Genomic DNA, 23,487 nt, shown 5'->3' with positions numbered 1-23,487 from the left:
TTCAGAAGACGATTGCTTCATAAAATTAGTTGACATTTAAATTTCAATCAGTTAAAATCTCATCTCAAATTTCATACTAGCAGAGTCAAGCACAAGCAGTGTGCGGTAGTTAAATCATAAAACAATTAGGAATAATAGCTCCTTTAGTTAGTAATAATGTTAAAATGAGGCTTTGTATTAATTGTTTCAGGTGTTTCTGACTGACAACACAAATGTCATATAACTTTTCTTCGATGATTTGACAAAAAGGCTAACATTAAGGTAAGAATTTTTGTTTACTATGAGATGAACTAAAGATATTTCTAAACAACTGAAAGAAAGGTGGACAAAAAAATAGAAAAATGATATTATAGTAACCATAACCGTAGTGTATTGCGATGGCTGTTATAAAGAAAATCTAGAAAACAGGTGAAATTGTTCATGGTGTATATTATCAAGAAACAAATCTCATAGGCTTTGAGTATGGCTGTTACCACTTGCACACAAGGGATGATAAAGTGAAATATAAAGAACCGTAGACCTATCAGCCTCCTCTCTAACGCATATAACATCTTGGTTTCACCAAAGCAAATGGCTCAATGTAATAGTGGTGCTCAGTCGACCAAAAGAACCGGTGGGCTTTCAGGCAGGTTCTCCAATCACTTTTATGGGACCAAGGAAATAGTGTTTTTGAAAGTTTGAAGGAGACATATCTTGGCAAGCCCGGGAAGTAGCTCCTCTGCTGAAGTGTGCCATGATTTTTATGAATTAGTATCACTCCAGCTGCACTGCGAAATTAAATACTACCAGTCCCAAGATATTCAGGTAACATTTAATTTTATTTTGATGGGTATAGCAAGTACATTTAAAAGTGAAACTATCATTTGAATTTCTCACAGAAGGTACAATTACAGATTTTTCTCTCCTTTGTCCTAGATTTTTTTGCCTTTTCTTGTAATAAGTGCTGACCACATCCTTTCTCCATCAAATGTGCTGCATATGTGCCTTTCAGACGAAATGATGCTTATTTAGGCAAATGAGTAGAAAATAACCATCTGCGTTCCTGCTTCTCTGCTCATGAGTGTTCCAGAATCCTGTAAAAGAAAAACTTTTAACAGATATGTGGAAATGATAGTCTTTTCTTCCTCTCTGCATTTTATATTAAATTGTCTGTAAGTAGCTTATTGACCAAAAAAAAGAAAGTCTTCAGACCTGCAATACATCTTTCCTTTGCTGGTCTTTGTATTGTTCCGCTGTGCATTCGGTACAACCCACCTGCTCCCTTACAGGTCTATCTGACTCGGATATAATGAAACTCACGATAACTAAAAATAAAATGTCCAAATGATTCTGAGTATTGAACTAGCCAGGTGCAACTTCTTAGTGTGAGACTGCAGCGTGGAGTTTAATTATTTTCTGTGCAATAATTCTGGCATTTTTACCTGGTTCCTTCCTTAGGCAAGCGTCTTTGTCACTGAGGTATGTGAGAGAAGTCTGAGTACAATAGGAGTATAAATAACTTCAGATCTGACTTGAACACCAAATATATATATTTTAAAAATAGCTCTTGTAGCTCTTCCTTTAAGGCTGCCTAAAGTTTTCTACTGAAAAATAACTTTCAGCTGACAAAATTATAACGCTATCAAAATTGAAATGTCAGGCTTGATATTTTCCAGTCTGGCCTAACTTTTCAGTCTATTTCATTGTTTCAGGAAAAATGCTTAAAAAGTTAGTGATGGGAGGATGAGGTATGGCTTATCAACATTTGTATTTTATTAAATATATTTTGAAAATGTTTTCTATTTTTTCTATTTCCTCTATTTTCCCCATACATTTAAAATTGCAAAAATGCAAAAATTTGCAGTCTTAATTGTAAAAATTTAAGAAAAAAATTGAAAGTTTCAGTGTTAAAAGTGGTGAAAATTAAAAAACACATGGTAAGCAATAGTAAAAAATGAAAAGTTAGAACTGATCAGTGTTAAAAATGGCAAAATTTTGAAAAAATAATTTTCAGATTCATTTGAATTTGAAAATTAAAATTTTGAAAACCTGAGAATTTCAAAATATGAAACATTGGATTACTGGAAATTGAAATATTTGATACTTGGAAATTGAAAGCTTTAAACAATTGAAAATTTGAAATTTTGTTTGCAAGTTTGAAAATATCAAAGTTTTAACATTTAAATGCTTGAAAATATAACAATTTGAACATTTAAAAATTAAAAAATTTTGAGATTTAGAAAAAAGAAAAAGAAATGGGAGAAATGGAAAAAATGCAAAAAGAGAAGAACCAAATGAAATGGAAGAAACAGAAAATGGAATAAGTGGAAGAAATGGAAAAATGAAAATATGGATCAGCATTCGCAACTGATTTCTGACAAATGTTTATCTTATCTCAGTTCCTGAGATAAATCCTCAGATATCTCACTGTTAGGCTGTACACAACAGACAGTTGTTATGATTTGTGTAGAAATAACCTCCCTTCTATCGCCACAAATCTCCTATTATTTCACAGAGCTGATCTTCTTGAGTTATGCAAGAAGATCCTCAAAAATGTAGGTTGCACTGCAATATTCCTAATATGAACTTCAAAAATTTATTCTGTGCCAGTCAGAGAAGAAAACTCATGCTGAATGCCTGATTTCACTAGCCAAAAATCTGGTGACTTTTGAATCTGCAGGTACAAACTCTTTGCACCTTTATTTGTGAACTATTCACCAAGTGTAAAGAATATCCCAACTAAACTGATTAAATAATTTTGGAATAATAAGTCTGAGAATTTTACAGCTTGCTGAAAAACATTTTGTGAACAGAAACTGAATTGTTTTTATGAAATAGTGTCACAGCCCTTGCTACCTCTGTTACCCTCACGCTAAACAAACAGCAGCAGAAGAGAGGGAAGTGTTTATAAATCACTGGGAAACTTCCAGTGAAAGAGCTAGAGATGGATTAAAACTCCTCATAAAGATCGTTTCATCCTCTGTACTGTATCTTGAGTTGCAGCTGGGAAGAAACATTCTCTTTGAAGCCTTTGTGAAAATGGCAGGTTTCAAATAACCTGTAATTACCTAAAATGTCATGATCTAACACATTTTTCTACAATTTTCAGAGCAAAGGGCAGACATCTCCACCCAAGATGAATAAACAGGTTTAGTCAAGAAAGGAATGCTATCTGAAAGATGTTATTTAATTACAATTCTCTGTTATGAAAAAGCTTGCCAGGGGAGGATTTAATTTTTTGATACATTTAGCAATATCCTCAGCATTGAGGGCACACATTTTTCTAAGGGGAAGTGAGTTTATTACCAGCAATGCGTTCTGCCACTGATAACATGGAAAACTCCCCTGTTGCCGTTCATTTGTTCTGTAAACACTATAGAAACGCATATTTCTTTACAGAACCGTTAGCAGAGCAAGGCTTAATTTGTACTAGAACAAATGATAGTTCTTTTTTGCATCTGCCTGCATAAAAAGGCTTTTCTGAACCTGTTACATTATGTACAATAAATCGGTATAATTCATGCTCTTTACAAAGGAACAAATACAAATAACTATGAATACTGCATCTGTATCTGAACCAATACTGAATTATTTAAATTAGTAATGCTTTTAACAGTCACCTACCTACGTGTGCTAGAAAGGACTAGAAGAAAGCGAAAAAGATGTCTCAAGGTAGGATTGGGGAGCTCCAGACGCAATTCCTTGTCTACACTCCCGTGGATGGTTTGGCCTTTGGGAAGTCAGTCAGTCTCGTGCTCCTGTTGACCCTGGTTTTATCTTTATTTCCCATCTCATGGTTTTGCAGTAAAGATAAATACAGGAAATTCATAAGAAAGGGAGTGTGATTTTTTTTCAACACTACACTGGTGGTTTTTGTTTTTTCTAAGTCACATTGTCTCCACTAACCATTGCTATAAGCTACTTTTACAGTTTTCCTCTCAGTAATATCTGAATGTTTTGTAATCTTTTGTGTATTTTCACAGTACCCATGAAGTAAGCAGTAACTCCTTTCCACGTACTATCAGTGGGCAAAAAAGGCACAGAGAAGTCTATGGCTCAAGTTCACAGGTATTTAATACTCGGTTCCCAGTGAAATCCACCATACGGAGATGATACAAAACTTGCTAAAATCAGTAAGGGACAAACGTTTAAATGACTTTGAGATCCATGTCTTCAGGGCTTGCTTGAATTCATGAGATTCGAAGTATGTATTTGAAACCAGATTCCTGATGTTGTAGGTTAGATGAAATACAAGTTTCTGACCCGGTATCAACTTGGATGAAAAAGAGTTCTATAGTTATCCATGGAGATGAGCTGCTGGAAGATCAGCTGAGACCTACGTCTGATAAGGCTTCATTTCTCCCACCTTTACAAACAGTGAGTAGAACTTTATTCTGGAAGTTTTTACATAGACTGGAGGATCAAAGCACATATTTGCATAAGTACCTATTTATGCTTTCCATTCTGTTCAGGGTTTTCTTAGATAAATTTTGGCTTGCACAGATAGCTATGAAAATTAAAGTCAAGGTGAATTTGTGGTTTGAATTCAAATAGGATATAGTTCTGTGTTATTCACCAAGTGGTCATTGGTAAGGAGTATTTCCAGAATATCAGGGAGAACACTTGTTTTTGCAGTCCTGAAAGATTTATAAAATATGTTTTTCAAATATACATGGTCCTGGACAATGTGCTCTAGGTGACCCTGTTTGAGCAGAGGGGTTGGACTAGATGATCTCCAGAGGTCACTTCCAACCTCAGCGATTCTGTGATATGACTGAGATATGGTATTTTTTATGTATCTGAAATCCAAAGGGAGCTTTTTCTATGGCAGTAGCAACTGACATCAGTCAGGGACATAGGTGCAGTAGTAACTTGGAGGTTATGCCACCATCTAATGAAACGTTACACTTTCTCCAAGGTTTGGGTGGCCTTGGGAGGTTTCATTGCAGCAATTGTTCTTTTCGGAGATACAGTGAGGTCACAGCACAGGGTAACACACGTAAGTGTACGTCAGGTTCACATCTCGCACTCTTATAAACCATACCTATTTGGACACCTAGGAAACATACAATTTATAACAATTTATCAGCTCTGTTTCTGAAAACAAGTTTATATTAAGCCCACATTTTGTATTTGCTCAATTTACTGGGCTTCAGACTGAAGAAAGGAACGTGTTATAAAACATCTGTAATAGCTGCCTGGTAAATAGCGTAATTTGTTACATAGCAGATAGAGAAAGAGAGAGGTTTGCAGTGGAGAGCTTTATCAATAAGTGCTTTGGTTTCAATCACAAGTGCCTCACTTTTCTATTTCTTCACATAAGGTGATAATGAAGAATGATGACCTCATGTCTAGACCTAAGCTTTTAACTTTGTTGCAGCTCAGGGGGCTTTAATGTGTTTCAAAAAACAATCCATCAAGTGCCAAAAACTGTCAGGCTAATTACCTCTGAGACTTTCTAAAACTCTCCATTCTTTCCTCATAGAAATGTTGTATTTATAAATTGCCTTGTTCAAGCACTAGATTGTGGTCTGTTCTCTCCACCTTTCTTTGCTTCTATTCTATATTTGTGGAAGTGCTAATGTTGTGAATCTCAACTTTTGACAGTTTCTTTCTGTCTGAGATTGTCGTCACTGTTTCTTGCTGCACTTTTCTGGAAAAATACTTTAAAATACATATAATGGCAATATCAAGCTATAATACTAACGAGAATATCCAAGTTGTGAATATCTCAGGGAAGGAAAAGTTGTGCCTAACGGAACCCCAGTCACCCAGGGACCTTGTATCACCCAGGAACTAGTGATATGAATAGCAACAATGATTTATTTGGCTAAATCTGAGGTTTGTTGGAATTGCCTATTAATCTAGAAGTCAGCTGTATTTCGAACAGAGCAATATATAATCAAAGAATAAAATTAGCCTAGAAGGGACCTCTTGTAGGGCTAGTGGTTCAACCTCCTGCTCCAATGCAGGGCCAACTTCAATGTCAGATCAGGGTTCTTAGAGCCTTGTTCAGCTGAGTTTTGAAAATCTCCAGAGAATGAAGATTATATCACTTCTCTTGGCAGCCCATTCCAATGCTTAATTGATGCATGGCGAGGAGTTTTTTTCCTTGTGTCCATGTCTGTGCTCAGTAGTTATCTACAACTGAGATAGCACGGACTTTCTGCACAAAGATCTCAGTAAGAGGCCCATAAGTAGTGATCTTAAAGCTAAGCCACCCAAGATACTGTTTTAAATCTCTGTGCTTCCTTTAGCCCAGATACATCAATTTGTTGGTCTTTCTTCCCAGTACCTTTCAAGCACGTTTGCATTCCAGAGATGGAATATTTGTAAATGCCTATGTTTTGATCAATAATAATAAAGACCAGATCTAAATATATGGGGCTAAGCTTCACTCAGCTCATTTAGGGAGCTAGTAGCTTTCTTGAAAATAACACTATCTTTAGTGAAACAAATAACTGACAAACCTAAAATTCTAATCTTGAAGTAGTGTCCACATTTTAAAAGTTAGACCAGTGGGTCCAGTTAAGAGAAACTATTTGACTAGAAGGTGATCATTGTCAAGCAGAGAGCACCATTAAAAGGCTTTCATTTGATAGACAGAATTTACCAAGGCAGAAACAAAGCTAAGATCAAACCATACAAGCAAAGACTTTGCAGGTATATCCATCATTTTGTCAGGCTAGCAGAGAGTAGGCAAGGAGAGAGACCCTCTCAAGAACACAGAACTAAACTAAGTGTACAAGATAGCACCATAGATCAAAACAGTCAAATTATAATTTCCAGATTTCCGATAAGAAAAAAACTCTCTATATACTGAAATCATTCTGGAATCAAAGCTCTCACTCAAAAAGTGAAAAACACAGAACATAAGCCAAAAAAGAACTCCAGTTATTAGAGGTTTTGTGAATATTTGTGATATATGTGAAGAATGGCCAATTTTACATCAAGAAGAGATAAGGAAAAACATAACATTCCCAACAGACACTGCAATAAAGGAAAAATGGATGTTTTGCAAATAGTCACAGAAATTATTTCATCATTGACAACTGCTGCTTAAACTTCTGGAACTAGATTTTGTGATAGATATTCTACAGTAGGTCTATTTTCTTAGGACCATAGGACAAGTCAGGCTAGCGGGGACCTTGGGAAGCCTCTAGTCCATCCTCCTGCTCAAAGGAATTGGCCCTGGGGTCAGACCAGCTTGCTCAGGGCTTTATCCAGTCTGGTCTTGAAACCCAACCAGGGTGGAGACTGCACAACCTCTTGGGCAACCTACTTCAGTGCATGGCTGTCCTCATGGTGAAACAGTTTTTCCTTATATCCTGTCTAAACACCTCTTGTTTCAGTTCATGCCTGTTGTCTCTCATTCGCTCATCCACACCGTTGTGAAGACCCTGGTTCCATTAGACAAGACTGTGGGTGACTGGTACCTGTCTCAGTCTTACAAAGTCTTGTGGGCATGGTGGCTCACAGAATGAAACTTCAGACAACCAAATGTAGCTCATTTTTTATGAGATTGTGGGAGAGTGGATATGTGGCCATTTATGTGATAATACCCTAGTCACTCAAGTGGAGTGGTTGAGTTAGGAGGTAAAATTGCTCAGGATCCAATCAGGAAAACTTGAAAACCAAGAAAAACACCCCGTTTTTGAAAAGGAGCATTCATTGACACAAATTCATTACAGGGAACCAATTATATCACTTGATATCCAAACTTACGTGCACTGTTTCTGTCATGAGGGGAAGGTGCAAAAAGTAAAAGGGAAGATGACATTCAGAATGGACAGCTGACTGCGGCTGACATGCTAAAGACCTTCCAAACTGCAACCCAGCATCTCATGACAATTAGATTATTTTTTCTTTTCCATCTTTGGAAATAAACTGCATGTGTTGAGCAAACACATATTCACATAATATCAGAGTATGGGCATATATTTCTCTTAAGCCACCAATATAGCTGGCCACTAAAGCCACATGACAAAAACATGGGTAAGGCAAACAATATGTAAACAGTTTACAATGTGCATATAGAAAGTCTTTATTTTATATAAACTGTTAATGGGCTACAAAGTAGAATATGGAATAAAACAAAAAAAAAAAGTAAAATATATAGAAGATAATTTAGTGTGACATCTGAGGACGTAAATAATTTATGGAAATTGTTGCTCCATTTCAAAACCCAGCATACTCCATCTATTGGACTTAGAATAGTATTCCAAACAGGAATACTTTGAAATGTCAGAATTTCTTACAGAAGTGCTCTAGCAAGCATTATTTAAAATTTATACAGTAACTAGGTGTTTCTTCTTATTTCTTAACCTTAAATATGCAACCTTTTGTCATACTACCAGGCTGTACAATTGCATCCATTTTCTTACTGCAAGGATATTTACCGTGTTAGGAATTTAGAGCTGAATTTTTATATAATCCTGCAAAGATTACACATTGAACAGCTCATAAAATATTTCAGGTTGGAAAGCACATAAGGAGGTCGTCTAGTCCAACTTCTTGCTCAAAATACTGACTGTGTACATTTTCTTCTCAAAAAAAAAGGTAGTGGGAAAATTCAGACATCTCTGCTTTATACTTTTTTCTATCTCAACTTTGTACTGCACAAAGACATTGGTGAAATATCAAAAATGGGCAGTAAAAAATACTGAGCTTTCTTTTGTGTTAATACCTTTAATATATGAAGCACTTTTTGACAGTGGAACTTAAAATGATGAAAAGTTTGAAGTTTGTCATTAATTTAAATACAATAAAATAAACACACAGTATGTAATCATATGGGCTAGTTTTCTCTGGGTAAACTGAAGTATAACTCCAGTATTCTTAGAACATCAGTGAAATCAGGAAATGATTGCAACTGGCACTTATAATAAGCACTAGTTATGGTTGATGTATGAGATAATTATAATGCTTTGCAGGAAAATCTAATAAATCCCAGAACAGTTACTTGGTAAAATCTATTTTTATGGAAATTAGGGTATGACTATCTCATCTATTATAGCAAGAGGGCTATACAGGCAATTCTGACAGCCTCAATCAAAAGCTGTGTCCACTCCTGGAAGGTAATTGTTTCTGAAGTTTTGCACACACAAAATAACAGGTGTTTTATTTTCTGAAAAGAATAATATAATACTAAAATACAAAAATCTTCATAATTTGCACAGCCTGATTAAATTCTAGAAGAGACATGCACCTGTTTTGACATAGAGGTTAAAAGACTGTATAAACTGTGGTAGATACAGTGTAATATTTTGGGAATCATTAATGTACCAGGAGTTCTAGTTAGAATTTAAAACTTTTAATATATGTAGCACTCCAAGACTAACCAAGGCTTTGGATGCATATGAGTGTATTAGATACAAGTTTATAATGAGCAATGCCTTTATATTACTTTTATAGTTAAATTGAAAAATCCCAATTATCTCCTTTTTTAGGAGATGTTACTAAGCTGGAGTTACTTCTGATTTACATAACCCAAGGATGGTTCTCAATTCACCATTTACAACTCTTTAACTTTTACGGATATGAAAATCAGATGACAGCATATGCCCTAGACAGCTGACAGATGATTCTGGGAATAACCTGTCATTCCTAATCCTGGTTTTAAAGTGTTTCTTGAATGCTTCAGGTCCTCCTTGCCTGGGAATGCTTTTAGAGATTTCATCTCTAAAAGATGATAGAAAGCTATTAATATGACTTTATGCTTGTCTGAGTTCCCAAGGACAAGCTTTCAGTATTAGATATCTCAGACTGGTATCTATATCCATTTTGCATCAACTAGGACTGCATTTGGACCTTTACAAGAGTTACATCCAGTAGGTGACTTAGTGTAGATGCCTGATTTTAACTACTGTAGCCCATGATTCTGGAAAACATCCCAGTTCTCAAAAAGTCATATAAACATGTGCTTAACCTTGAACATAAAGTTCCTCCAAAGTTAGTACAACTTGAAAATTTCTTAAATATTTCCTTGAGTCAGAGTTGATTTAGAAATTTAGAAACAGATCACGTGGATTAGGTAAACCTCAATGTCGAGAATTGTCAACCATAATCTGCCATTTCAATGACCAGTAGTAGTTGTGATTTCTATCATCATGATGTTAGGACTTATAAAAGTAGAATAGAGATGAGTAGAACATATGCTGCAAGTAACAGTATTGGCATATGCATGAACTTTGCTAATCTGCTTGCTTTTGTATTAGTAGCTATGCCATATAAACACATTTCACCTACACTTTCGACTAATATTTCTGGCTGAGTCAAGTTGAAGTTAAGTCCAACTTATATTTTCGTCTCCTTTTAAAAATTTTCAGTTCAGCCATCTCATCTAAATATTTCATATTCATTCAATTCACTCAGGTGTGACCTAGCCTGCCTGACATGGTAGTGAAATTTTTTGTCCATCAAAGAAGGAAGTAGAATCAGAAAACATAATGTGGAACTTTAATAAATCTTTGCATAAGATCCTCAGTTTTTGATTCAGAGAAGTTGGCATACTCTCTTCACTCAGGTCTTGAAGGTATTAATTCCCATGGAGTCAGTTCTCTAATCCTTTTGTTAGAGTTCCTCTTATGTACCCGCTTCTTTGAGGAAAGCCATTTCCTTATAGAATAAGAAATTTCCAAATGAAAAGTGATATGAATCTTTGAGGAGCCGAGTGACTACCACATGAAAGAAAGATAATGGGCTATATTTTATCTAGATTGAGAAGCATCTGCCAAGTGCATCTCAGAGGAGCTGTCTTTTAAGAAGAGTTTAGAATAGATTGTTTATCCCATTAAATATCAGCAGAAACTCCACTTTTGCACTGATTTCCTCCATCTACATTCTCAGCTGGGAAGATAGAAAAAAATTTTAAAGAGAAAGAAAAAAATATTATGGAATAATGTAACAACTAGAGAAAAAAATTAAGCTTATAGTGGTAAGATTATCAAATTGTTTGCTCTTCTGTTTCTCAGTTCTTTTTCTACCCAGTGTTTCTAAGTAGGGAGAAGGAATAGAGCCCAGATACAAAGCCTGTTGCTACTACTCTGGGTTCTTATTTCAGCAGGGTTGAAATACAGTCCATGAATACAGCTTTATCCAAGAATGAAAATACAGACCCAAGGTGCTGGTTGTGGCATTTGGTTTTTTTTTGGGGATTAATATAGATTCTCAATTCCTCAAAAAATTGAGCTCCTATTAAGTCAACAGATGAATCAAATTAGGTACATGCTTAAATATTGATTAAGTGAGGCCTTAGTTGATAGTAAGGACTCCTGAGGGGCATGTGAGAAGAAATTAAAGCCGGGGTATTCCAAAGAGCAATATCTTGGCATTAGCATAATGTCTATGTAGAAATATTGATGAGAGCCTGGTAAAAGACACTGGATTTCTTACATTTTAATTTCTTTGTTAGATTTTTAATCTATTTCAATTCAAAGTTTTTTTTTTTTTTCCTTGAAGAGCCTTTTTTAAAGTTCACAGCACCACCACAGAATTGAAACAGTTGGGAGGTGCTATAGCATACATTATCTCCAAGATACTATTTTAGCTTGAACAGCTTTTGAAACTTAATTGCCTAACCAGCACACATTCCTATTTGATCTCTCCCTCTAGGACTGCTGCGTTTTCTTGACCTTTTAATAACTGATAGTTTTAAAGAAAAGATTGTTCTGATAGCGTCTTAAAAGTTGAAAGAGGATCAGAGATATCTCTGCAAGATTAGAAGAAGCCATACTTACAGCAGCTTATGACACAGTGAAGTACTGTACATGTTGCAGTAACTCTTCCAAAGATGTTTGAGACCAAGAACAGCTGAATTGCTCTGCGTTTTAAGAGGCTCTTTTGGGAGACATCATTATACTGCTGCTTCCCCTATACAGAAGTGAGTATGGGTTATTTAGAGTTTGAATACTTTTAAAATCTGAACTTTTTTTACTGAGTGTGTTGAATTTTACAATTCTACCAGAAGAGAAAACAAGATCTGTTCCTATTTCAAGTCCAGGCATCAAATCATTCTAAACACACATGAAGAAAAAAGAGGGTGTTAAAAGTCTTTCACCTCCCCTGTCTCTTGTACTGAACTCTTTCGAATTGCTGAGTTTCAGATCTTTTCTGCAAGGCTTTGTAAATACAAAATCTGGATTTAACTCCAAACACACACTGTATGTGTAGCACCCATTGATTTTTTTTTTTTAATTAAATCTCTGCAATGACATCAGCAAAGTTGCTGTTGCTTCTGCCAGTAATGAACGTGGCCCCGTGTGCGGAGGTTAGGATTGGATAACATCTGGACTGCCTACTTGATTCTTGCTCGCGTAGCCACGGACAGCTGTCTTTTATTCTGGCAGTCAGTCGTCCGTGTAATTGTAGTTCCAGACGGCTGAAGCCTCCTGCTTAAGGGGTTGTAGCATTGACAAGTTGTGTCCTGCTGCATCACAGGCAGAAGTCTTCCACTTTTCTCAGAAACATGAAAGCCCATATTCTTCGCTTTACTGCTTGAGCTTTACACTGATATGATGCTATCAGCATCAGTAGCGTTATCTTAATGTGAAATTGCACTGACACACTGAAATTCTGGGCTGAGTCTTCAACTAGGAAAAGACTTTCTGATGAGCTCAGTGGATAGATATACGTGCTGCTCACTTTAAAAAATTTGACCTGTGCTTTCCACACTTTGCATCTGCTTGCTGTGTTGCAGAAAGAACAATTTGTTTATAATCACATTTGGTTTTTGCCTGGCATATGTTCGGGTAAGAGCACTTGCCAGAAAACCTGTATGGAATATTCTTATTTGTGACAAATGCAAACAAGTTTCAGGCATGTGTGTTCCATATGATGGGGAACACCATTTGTTGCAGTTGGAAGGCTTTGCAGGTGATGATGAAGCTCGCTATTTTGGAAGTGAATACCTGTTTACCTGGTTTTCCTCATGTGTCAGTTGTCCCAGATCTGCTGCTGTTGATCGAACTCTGACAACTGATACAAGCTGGGAGAATGAGCCTGTGGTACTGCCAGAGTAGGAAACACTTTGTACTGCACCCGAAATGTCTCCTAAAGTCTGGCGAGGAGTGGTGTGAATGAAGCAGTAAAGTGGCCCTAAAGACATGTGTTTGATATCACTCCTACTGTCATACAGAAAAGAAAACAAAAGATGTTGACTAGTAGTTTTAGCTACTGATTATAATGGAAAGGCTTCCTTTCTGATGAGTTTTGATTGGGCATAATAAAAACAACATTAAAATGAAAAGATTTTAAAATAAGGAAACTGAAGACGATAGTAAAAAGCAGTCAGCTCATGGCAACGTACTCTTTGAACTGTGTTAGCATCCTGAGGTTGTTGACTCATGGAAGGCCTTATTGGGTATAATCCAAAAAAGTGTGATTGTTTGGAGAAGCAAAGTGTGTCATATTTTGCAAACTGATTGTTTTTATGTTACTATTTAGAGCAAAAATGAATTTTATCTGGAACAAAGAATAAAATGTTTGCAGAGGGGTATGGGTCCATTCTGTCTTGTTGGATAGCAACTCCTACTGCAGCTTTCCTAATAAAGCTTCTTAGTAACTCAGATGAAAGAACTTTGGAGGGTAGATAACTGTGCTATGCAATTGCATGGTGCTCTACTTATCAATAAGTTTTTCCACATGTAGGCGATTATTAACCCTCTTCTAGAGTCACAGATTTTTTATGACCCTCCCTGATGTGTGATTGTGCTGTATCGCTCATTAGGATTTGCAGTTTCCATAAGCAAAAGGTGGGGATATCGCTGATGGGTCTAGGAAACGACTTCCAAAGGGTGAAAAAGTGGAACTGAGTGAGAAGGAGGCGGCAAGTTACTTGCTTTGCAATGTATGGACAGGCAAAAGCAAGCATGAGACTAGGAATGAAAAGCGTGTTTCTGCCGTCGGGGGATGCCAGGAGTATATCAAACCTCAGCTGTCCCAGGTATCCCGTGCTCCGTCCTGTCCATGATTGCCTCAGAGCACTTGCTTCCTGTTATGCCTCCAGAGACAACCAGAAAGGACCAAAATAGATGCTCTAATTTACAGAGGAGCTGTGAATTTGCACAGAAGGTGCCACAGGACAAAAGTGAGATGTACTAGAAAGTGTTTCAAACTTGAGTCTAAACTCCTTAAGCTTCCTGTGATTAGGACCAGTGCATCCACTCTGAGAAGTGGACTCAAAGAAATCTGGTTTATGTAATGTTTATGTTCAATTTTGAAAATGTAGCCTGGGTAGTAAAAGGAGAAATTACAATCCAGAAGAAGCAATAAACATAAAACAGTATTATAAATATCAATGACCTCAAAAAGTCATTGCTTATAGGACCATGATGGTGAAGAGAAAAACTAACTTGAAATTAATATTAATTACATAATTTCTTTTGGATGACTATTTCTGTTTGTTTCAATGTGATATTAGCAGAACTTTGCACAAGCTGAAAGTTAGCAGTTAGTTTGAGCTAGAAGACAGGATATTAGAGTAATTTAACTGGAAGGAGCTGAAGATATGAGAAGTCTTTCAAGACAACTAAAGTTTGATAATGAAAGATCTTGAGTTTAGTATTGATTCTTAAAAGACAAAACAAATTTTGCCATAGCCTAGAGCTGATAGTACAAGTTAATCATGAGCAGAGCCAATTTATTTCAACAACAGCAACTAAGGGGAAAAAAAGATTCAAAAGCTTCCATACCCACTACAGGACTGGAAGAAATAACAGTTATATGATTTATTTTAGTTGGCTTGCCTGACAAGTCAGTCCTCAGCTCAGAACTGAAATCTGTTATTTTGACTAATCTGTGCCAGAAGCAGCATTCACAATTTCAACAGTAACAATAAGCCCAATTGTAAACTCAAGAAAATCAAATCTAAGTACCATGGGAGACGGGCAAAAGCACCCACGGAGGTACTGAAAGGGTGACTGGAGCCATTCTAAACTGTCAAACAGGCAAGAAAAAGGCACTTAAGTGATATTAAACTTGAGCTACAGTGACAATCACTCTCAAGTCAAGTAAAATCTACGTAAAAGTGAAAGCTAAAGAAGCCAGCACGTAGCTATTGTTGGAAATGACTTTTGGGTAACGCTGAGTATAGCAACATATATTTGTGTTTCTAGCAAAGGGACACATTCTCTTCCCAGGGGTACAGAAATACAGGAGTTAGTATGCTTAGCTACTACTGATGGGTGTTATTTACCTAAAGTATTAATTAATTCTGAGAATGTATTGAAAATGTTAACAAACATTTGATTGTCGGTTTTCCATTTGTTTTCCCCTCTGTGCAAATACGGCGCATTTGTGCGGTGAACAGACCTGTAGCCCTTGTGGCAACCTGGTGCAGTCCAGTGTCTTCCTGAATGTGTCTGCTGAGCCATAAGCAGAATATATAAGGTATGTTCAGATTCATTACTCTTCTTGTGGTTCTACACATACTGCACATCTGTGCAAGAATAAAATTAAATGCCCTGTAAAGAATGTTCTGTAATGAAATTAAAATAGCTTTAAAAGTGATAATTTATCTTAACCAGGAAACAGCTACATGATCCCACCTCTTCCATGCATTTCCCATGAAGATTTCACATTTGTGTGACACCAGGACATACACAGTAAATTCATTCTATGTTCACATTCACTGGAACCATTTACTTTGACAACACCGTCATCACAAGGCGACAGGGCATGTAAGCTCTTTGCTCCGAGGGCATTTGGGACTGAATGTTTGAGTTCCTCTCTGAACGTGAAGCTGAAAAAACACCTCAACGGTGACAGTTTTAGCAGCACTAAGTGAAAGGGCAGTTCTTGGAGTGCTGAGAACTTCTTAAGAGAAACTGTCCTTGCTCTGGTTTCGCCAAAAGACTGGGCCCTTTGGAAGCTTTCAAAAACATGAAGTCAATAAACATACTTTATTATTAAACTGTTTAGTATACCCGTGCTCAATCATCTTAAATATGCCTAAAAATGTGCCTTTGTACACTTGAAAACCAATATCAGGAAATATATTATTCCATTTTTGTATCTTCAGAATCCACTTTCACTGAGTTATAGGACCTAATCCAGCCCGAGATGTGGCTTGCCAGGCTGCGTAAAAAGCACAAAACAGTTGTCTCCAATCCGCAGTCCCTTGGTGTACAGAAAGATCTGGGATGGGTTTGGATAAATAGACATGATCCTGCTTCAGATCTGTGGTGTAGGGTGAAATTCTAATCATTCAGGGGTGCAAAAGTTAGAGACCCCCATCCTAAAACCTGCCTGCTCGGGTCCCAAGTGGTAAGTGTTCTCTGCATGAAACTCTCACAGAAATTCTTCCATTACTTTTATTTCACTACTTTTAGACCCATCCACTCTGCAAAGTTCCTGATAGTCGATATCTTAAGAGAGAGGCAGTTTCATCAATTATTTCTCATGAGGAAAAAAACTGTTAAATTGATGAGGAGCCTTCAAAAGAGGTTTAAGTACTTACTTCAGAAGTTTAAAAAAACCAATTTTATTCCAAATCCATGTGTACAAAAGGCCTTAGGCATTAAAGAAATGGCAGTGGTTTACACCAGAGCAGAGTTGTGTTTTCTCCTATATCAAATAGCATCACTAATTATTTCATTTGAAAAGTACTTTCTTCTGATGAGATTTTTTCAGAACAAAAGTTCTCTTAAGTCTAATAATTTGTATACATAATACATCTTAGGAGGAATGGCAGATCACAAAATGATGGAGGCATCTTAAGCTTCATCAGCTCATTATGCAGGAACGGAGAGTGGGAAATGCTGAGATATGAAACGGAATGTAAAATGACACCAGCAGAACGGTAGCCTGTATTTTCCTCTTTACAATGCATAATTGCTTTCTGGTACATCTGTGTATTTTGTGGTGTCTGCTTTGATACTCTTCCCTCTTTAAAGACATGAAATCTAAACTTCCTTCCACTGAAGTCCAGGACAAAACTCCCACTAGTTTCAATCAGGGCAGAGTGGAGCCCGTGCTTCGCTCTCCCCCAAGGAAATCGCCCTGGGACTATTGGCCATACCTAAAGTTCGAAAGTGTTGCTCAGAAGATAGACTCTTCACACTTTGTCAAGTGGAAAGTTTTCCAGAGATTTTAGTCATGAATTACATAACTAAGGAGACTTTCTGTGGGAAAACACTTGTGAATCACTAAAACAGTTTAATTTATTTTTTTTTGAAGATGGGCAAATGTTCATATCTTTGTACGAATTCGTTTTTACCTCTGTTTTTCCTTCTGACCTGACTGAACCACTGGTTTGGTTCAGCTTTTCAGCCTTTTTCATGTCACAAAAAAGGGAATATTATGTCCTCTCAAATTTACGTGTCAGTAATACAGAAATGTTTCTAGAGTTTTCAGTTTTGTTACCCGATTCTTGTGTGAACGTTTGTGGAAATCTGCGCTTTGGTTCGTATAATTCAAAAAGAGACTGCCTCTATTTGGCTATTAAAATTCAAGTATCTTTGTGTATGACCTCTTCCCTCTTACATTTCTGTATATCACAAACAGTCATGGTTGGGGAGCGAAGATAATAGTACTTTGATTAAGTGTTACTGATTTAGATACCAGTTATGTCATCCATCATCCTACCAAAAAAAGAATTAATCTGAGTTAACAAATCTATAAGTGCTGTATGTATTACTCACAGCAACTTAATTTTGTTATTTAGAAGTTTCATATTTATGTCTTATCTTTATACTTTATCACTTTCCTAACATCGTAGAATATAACATGCAGTTTAATGTGCAGATATACACTGTCTCTCTTCCTTCAAACATCCTCTCTGTGATCTTCTCTGGTGCAGTATCTTAAAAAAAATAAATTTTAGGGTGACAGAGGGAACAATTTGCCAAGATAAAAGGAAAATAAATTGCTTTCAGTAATCTTGCCTTTAATCAAAAAAAATAAAATATTTTAGCAGGAGAAGCAGTGTTGATTAAATTCGCTAAAAACAAAAGGCCAGATGCTGAAAGGATCTTAATACTGTTCGCACAGGAACCACTCAAATATTGCAAGTAATAATTGGATAAAGAAACTTTTCATGTTCCACTCTTTTCTGAAAGGTCATTAAGAGATAAGTAATACACAGGTAATAGGCAGAAAGAGTTGACATATCACATCTTGACTCCTGAGGGGAATCAATGCACAGGGCTCTAGGAACAACACACTGTTTAGTTTGCGTGACCGTGCGATACAAATTCACAAAATGAGCAGGATAAATTCCAGCCTCAGTGCCACCAGTGTAAAGCTGGAGCATCCCTGCTGACGGCAGAAGAACGCCTCCGAAGCGACAGCACGGCGATGAAGAGAGTGTGGTCTGGCGCCGGGAGTTTCTTTGGCATGCTGAACAGTTTATAGAGAAAATGCTTCCGACTGAGTAAAGTGAACAGTCTCTGGTCCAGCACATCTGGGATACCTCTAAATTGCAAATTATACTGAGACCACGATCAGCCTGGACCAGAGCATCCCTCTTCTGGACTGTAGACTGAATTTTGTTCGGTCCTGCTGACCAGCTGTCCGGTCAAGGCACAAAGGTAGAGCTAGGACAAGTCACCTGCCATCCAGTGATAAATGTGGAGCGGGGTTCGACTGTGCAGGAGATGAGTGCGCAGCAGGTCCCGGGAAGGAAACCCTCCGTCCCGCACTGAGGGTACCCTGGCATCTGTGTTGGTGTACTCTAGAACCAGCGTTGTGACAGCAAGGAACAGGGTATCAAACGGCATCTCATCCCTGGCCCCAGGAGTCAGGAATCCGTCAAGTGTAGCCTATGGACGTGGCCACCGGAAAGCCGAGTGCCTTAACTTGCAGCAGTACCTGTCGCCTTGGGCACGTCAATATTTTTAGTGCAGATAGTAAATAAATACGTCGCTGTGAATGCTAATGTTATAGCCCGAAGTACTCATATATCTTATTGTGCTCTTGCACTTTATCTCTGCTCACCAGTAAATAAGTAACTAAGCACTACTGCAATAACAATAATTGAAAATCAAACTCTACATGGAAAAAGAGTATATTCTTCTTTTATTTAGACCTCATAAGCTCCGGTGGGAATGAATGGGGAGTAAATGAAGACAGAATATCATCCGCAGTCTCGGAGGAGATAGCTTCTCCCACTGACATGTGCTTGGGTATTCAGAAGCAATTGTGCGCACTGAAAATACAGCTCATTATGTCAAAGGAAGCTGGTAATTTTGAATTAAAAAAAAAAAGTGTAAAGAGCCAAGTTATATCCTAGACCAGTAAATATAGCTCTTGTTGACATCACACTCCTCCCTACCAGCAGGAATCTACAGTGTTATATTTTATAGCTGAGTTTTACTAATGATTCTTATTAAAATGTTATTTGCAAAGAGCTGCATATTTCACAGTCTACCTAGGAGTGATACCAATTTACTGCATCAAACTTGTTTTAAGGCTTTAGCAATCCCCTTTATACTTTCAAAACATTTAATTGGCTGCTTGCTTTAGGATTTGGTTTGAGATTTTCCCCCAGGTTTTGCCGTGGGGTGGCAGGCGTGGTGAGGACTGGGGCCAGTGGTGCTGCTGCCGCTGAAGAATCTCAGCAACGCTGCTTTTTTCTTTCCCGTTTGCCTCCTTTCTACCACACGTGGTGCAATTTTTATCTGCTGATCTTTACCTCAGTCTTCGTACACTTCAATAAAACAGAGTGCTTCGGCTTCCCAGGTTTTGGGGATGACTGTGCAAATCTTCCTCCAGCTCCTGAATTGTTTGGGGCTGCAAGAGGAACACTGCGTCCCTTAGTGCTTTCAATATCCTCTTTTATGACAGGTGGAAAGAGGGAAAAATGCAGCGAATGCGACAGTAAAGAGTGGCGGTGGCAGCTCCGCGCTCGGGCCCTCGCCTAAGCCCCAGCCGAGGTCTCAGAGCCTCTGGCCCGGCACAGGGAGGTGCAGGACTGCATTGCTCACGGAGGAGTTTAGGGAAGAACTGGCCTTTCAGGGACAAAGGACAGCTGGCACCATTTCACGAATTTCTAACCAAGAGAGAAACCATAGGTTTGAACGAGGGAAGAAAAATTTAATGCATTTGCAAAAGTAAAAGAATGCAATGTTGTAGTGACAGATGGTTGTAGAGGATAAATCCTGCCCGTGTAAACTGCCAGCAAGATTTAACATTACCTGTCAGTGGTGACGTTCAGGATCATTGGCTTTCCTCAATCTATAAGTGAGAGTAATTTATATAATAATGTAAGAATTACCTATAGGAAGCAGATAGTATTTTGTGGAATTCGGCAGATAGGAGATCTGTTCTTCATACAGGTCTCATCCGTGATGAGTACATGACTATCCTCTGAAGTCCTGAAGCAAGAAAATTAATGCCTCCTTTGAAAGTTGTGGTGTTATTAATTACACATTGAATTGCAGTATCAGAGGTTAATGTTCACCTGTTTTTTGTGAGCTTTCACGCAATAAGAGTAAGTGAGAAACATTCTTAATCATTAGTAGGTCGATTCTGGTACATGTATAAAAAGGGAAATTAATTTCTAACTCTTTCCTTCGAAATTAAACAAATTTCAGTTCTTCATTTACTATCAAAGACCTAAATTATTGTAGGAAACATTCATATTTTGCCAGATATATCTTAGTTTAACAAGGACAGATGGTGCTTCCAGTAGGGTTTGGTTTAGGATTTTTTTTTTTTTTATTTTTAATTCAAATCTGTTGTTCTATGCCTTTTATTCCTTTCCTGTGCTAAGCTTTATCTAATTAAAAAAATTAAAGGCCACTATTTTTTTTGATTATGATGAAGCAATAGAATATCTGAACAGTCAAATTATGGAAAAAATAAATTTGCTGATGGCAAGTTTAATGACTCAGGTGAGATACTAGATTTTTATTTTTTATTTTTGACTTCTGGTATGTAGCTATGCAATCAGAAGATGATGTAAAGTTTATTTATAAACAGGACTATAAATTTTAACCTTTCATTTTGAATGAAAAGCTACAAATTTAGAAATCAGTTCTGGTCTCTTTCAAAAATAATTCTTTGAAAGAGAGTTTAAGACATGCTATACATGCAAAGATGTGAATAAGAGATGCCAATCAGTTCCCAGAGTGGGTGATAATTTTCTTATAGATCTGTCACCATGTAGGACCTTTCCATGGCAGATATTCTATGGTCAAAAAATGTAAATAGAAACAGGAGAGGATAAGAGAGAAGACAGGGAAATCTAAGGCCTTCTTTGCCTCAAATGACCCCTCTGCAACCTGTAGGGAATTTTTCTCGGATGTCTCCAAGTAACCATGGAACAAAATGTCTTTTGCCTCCTCTACCTCTATGAATCCTCTCTAACAAATCACTTACTTACAATTGTGTTTTGCTCCCATAGGCTTTTTCTAAGCTAAAGGCTTGGTTTCATTATTTTTTTTCAGTGTATCTTTATCCATGAGGTATAAACCAATAAACCAATTTCATTTAAAATGAATAAAAATTAGAAACTGGTCAAACTCAGTGTATTAATAGCTAGTGTGAAGGAGGAAGCCAGATGAAGGAAGAATGATTATAAATACAGACCAGCAGGCACACGTTTTCTCAACTATTTTATCTTACTTTCCTAGCACGAGCATCTGGCTTCTTCGAAGAATAGCATCAGAATGAAGAAAATGATGGAGGAGGACGAGCTGTGAGCCTTGTTGCTGATCCGCACAGAGCAGGTGGTAAGGCACTGTCAGGTTATTCTCGTTTTGTACTTCTTCCACCAGATTTTATCAGGTGGCTTGTTGTGTATATTTGGGGTAAATCCCATAGTTCATCTTTTCCTCGTGGTTAGAAGTATGTTTATGATAGGAACAGCTTGTACCAAAAAAAGAGCAGCTAAGAGATCTTTGAAAAATGTCAATGGTTATTTAAGATAACCGCCTTAGTGTCCAAAGCGTGTACTCATGACAGCAATTTTAATGGAGGAAAAGGAAAAAAGAGGCCACTGCACTTTCACGACAGATGTCGAACATATTGATGACTGGAAAAAAGCAAATCACTTGTTTGGGAGCAGGAATGAGGCAAGACTTAGCAAATTAACTGCGGTATCTTTATTTCCTGTATCTTAGTGGCAGGTTTATTTTCACAAGGCAGGGAGAGAAATAAAGCTCTGAAGGAGAGAAAAAAGGTCGGTTATGTTCCTGAATTGGTAACAAGAAACTCGAAGCTAATCAACAGGCAGCCAGCAACACCGGCAACATTTGTTAATATTAATCATATGCTGGTGTGACAGTGGGCTAAATTTACTGTAATGGAGTTAGAAACGTTTTGCAGAACAGAATTTTAAAAATTTAATTGCATGACAGAAAAGAAATTTAATCGTGAGAGGAGGCAGCTCAAGACCACTGCTTACAGCTTCAGAGGGAAGCTAGATGAAAGGGGCTGTAAATCTGATCTTTATTATGATAAGGATTTTCAACAGAACCAGCACTCTTAAGTGTTTTCTTGAAGTAGCCAGATTTTTCAAAAAATTCACTACCCAGCTGTAATGAAAGTAGATTCTGCTAAGAACTTGAAAATAAAGTATTGATATCTCTTTTCAACAACAAAAATGAGCTGCTTTCCTTTAGACCCAGGCCGTTCCCTCTTGTCCCCCACAACAAGAAACATGTGTGTACAAGTGAGAGAGAGACTGAGCTCTTTCTAGACTTACAGAGAAATCCAGCTTTGCTTTCTGTTGCTGAACAATATCATTCTGTTTGCATTTTAAGCCTATATAATATAATTTATACCATATAGATCAGACATCTCAAGTACATAATGAAGGAGATAAAACTATTTTGTATCAGTCTCCTCTACCAGATTTTGAGAGGAGCTGCTACAGCGAGCTAGATCACCCGGTACCTCTGCTTCTGTGACCCGGGCAGAAATGCACACCTCATTATTCTCTCCTAATTGCTCAGTTAAATCTGCATCCTTTAGCATCCTCAGAGCAGCACAAGGCAGCCAGCATGGGAAAGCAGCCCTGTATCTTGACACAGTAAAATACGCAGTACCTTTTCCTGTGCAGCTGCCTGCCAGTCAGCTTTCCTTATGTCCTCTTTAGACAATTCAATCTGTTGTTTAAATATAAGTGAAAGCAACAAAAGCAAGGTGTTTTTCCAAAGGACATCCTTCCTTTCTCACCACACATGATAACCTTGTTTACATGAGGCCCATTTGAATTTACAGGTAAATTAGCTTTGAAAAAAACTTCATAAAAGACAGTGTATGTGTTGCAAATTCCAATGATGCTGAATTGTAGTAATAAAATTTGGAATAAGGTTAAATCTGGAATAAATGTAGGTATTCTCATGCAAATTTGATGCTGTTTAACGTTATCAGTTTAAATCATTTGAATAGCAACAATGTCAGACAAAATCAAGTGATATCATTATCTCTGCTCTATGCAAAAGTTCCTTTTCTATATTTGATTATACTTTCATATAAATTCAGAAACACTTCAGACTCCTCTCATAACAGAAAAGTTGTTCACATCCTTTTCTTGTTGTTGCATTATTTTTTGGTACAATTTCT

At 37.2% G+C, this 23,487-nt stretch overlaps 1 long non-coding RNA gene across 1 annotated transcript; it reads left to right on the top strand.

The window, feature by feature from the left end:
- The first annotated feature begins 196 nt into the window (after positions 1-196).
- LOC112986425 (uncharacterized) lies at positions 197-21,644 on the top strand. The gene is made up of 6 exons (XR_003260014.2): positions 197-261; positions 3,963-4,047; positions 4,218-4,356; positions 11,593-11,860; positions 15,287-15,366; positions 21,552-21,644. It is a non-coding gene; the product is annotated as an uncharacterized LOC112986425 (long non-coding RNA).
- The last annotated feature ends 1,843 nt before the right edge of the window (positions 21,645-23,487 follow it).

Source organism: Dromaius novaehollandiae, chromosome 9, assembly GCF_036370855.1.
Source record: "Dromaius novaehollandiae isolate bDroNov1 chromosome 9, bDroNov1.hap1, whole genome shotgun sequence".
In the NCBI taxonomy this organism is placed as follows: Eukaryota; Metazoa; Chordata; class Aves; order Casuariiformes; family Dromaiidae; genus Dromaius; species Dromaius novaehollandiae.
This window is presented reverse-complemented; position numbering and strand designations above follow the sequence as displayed.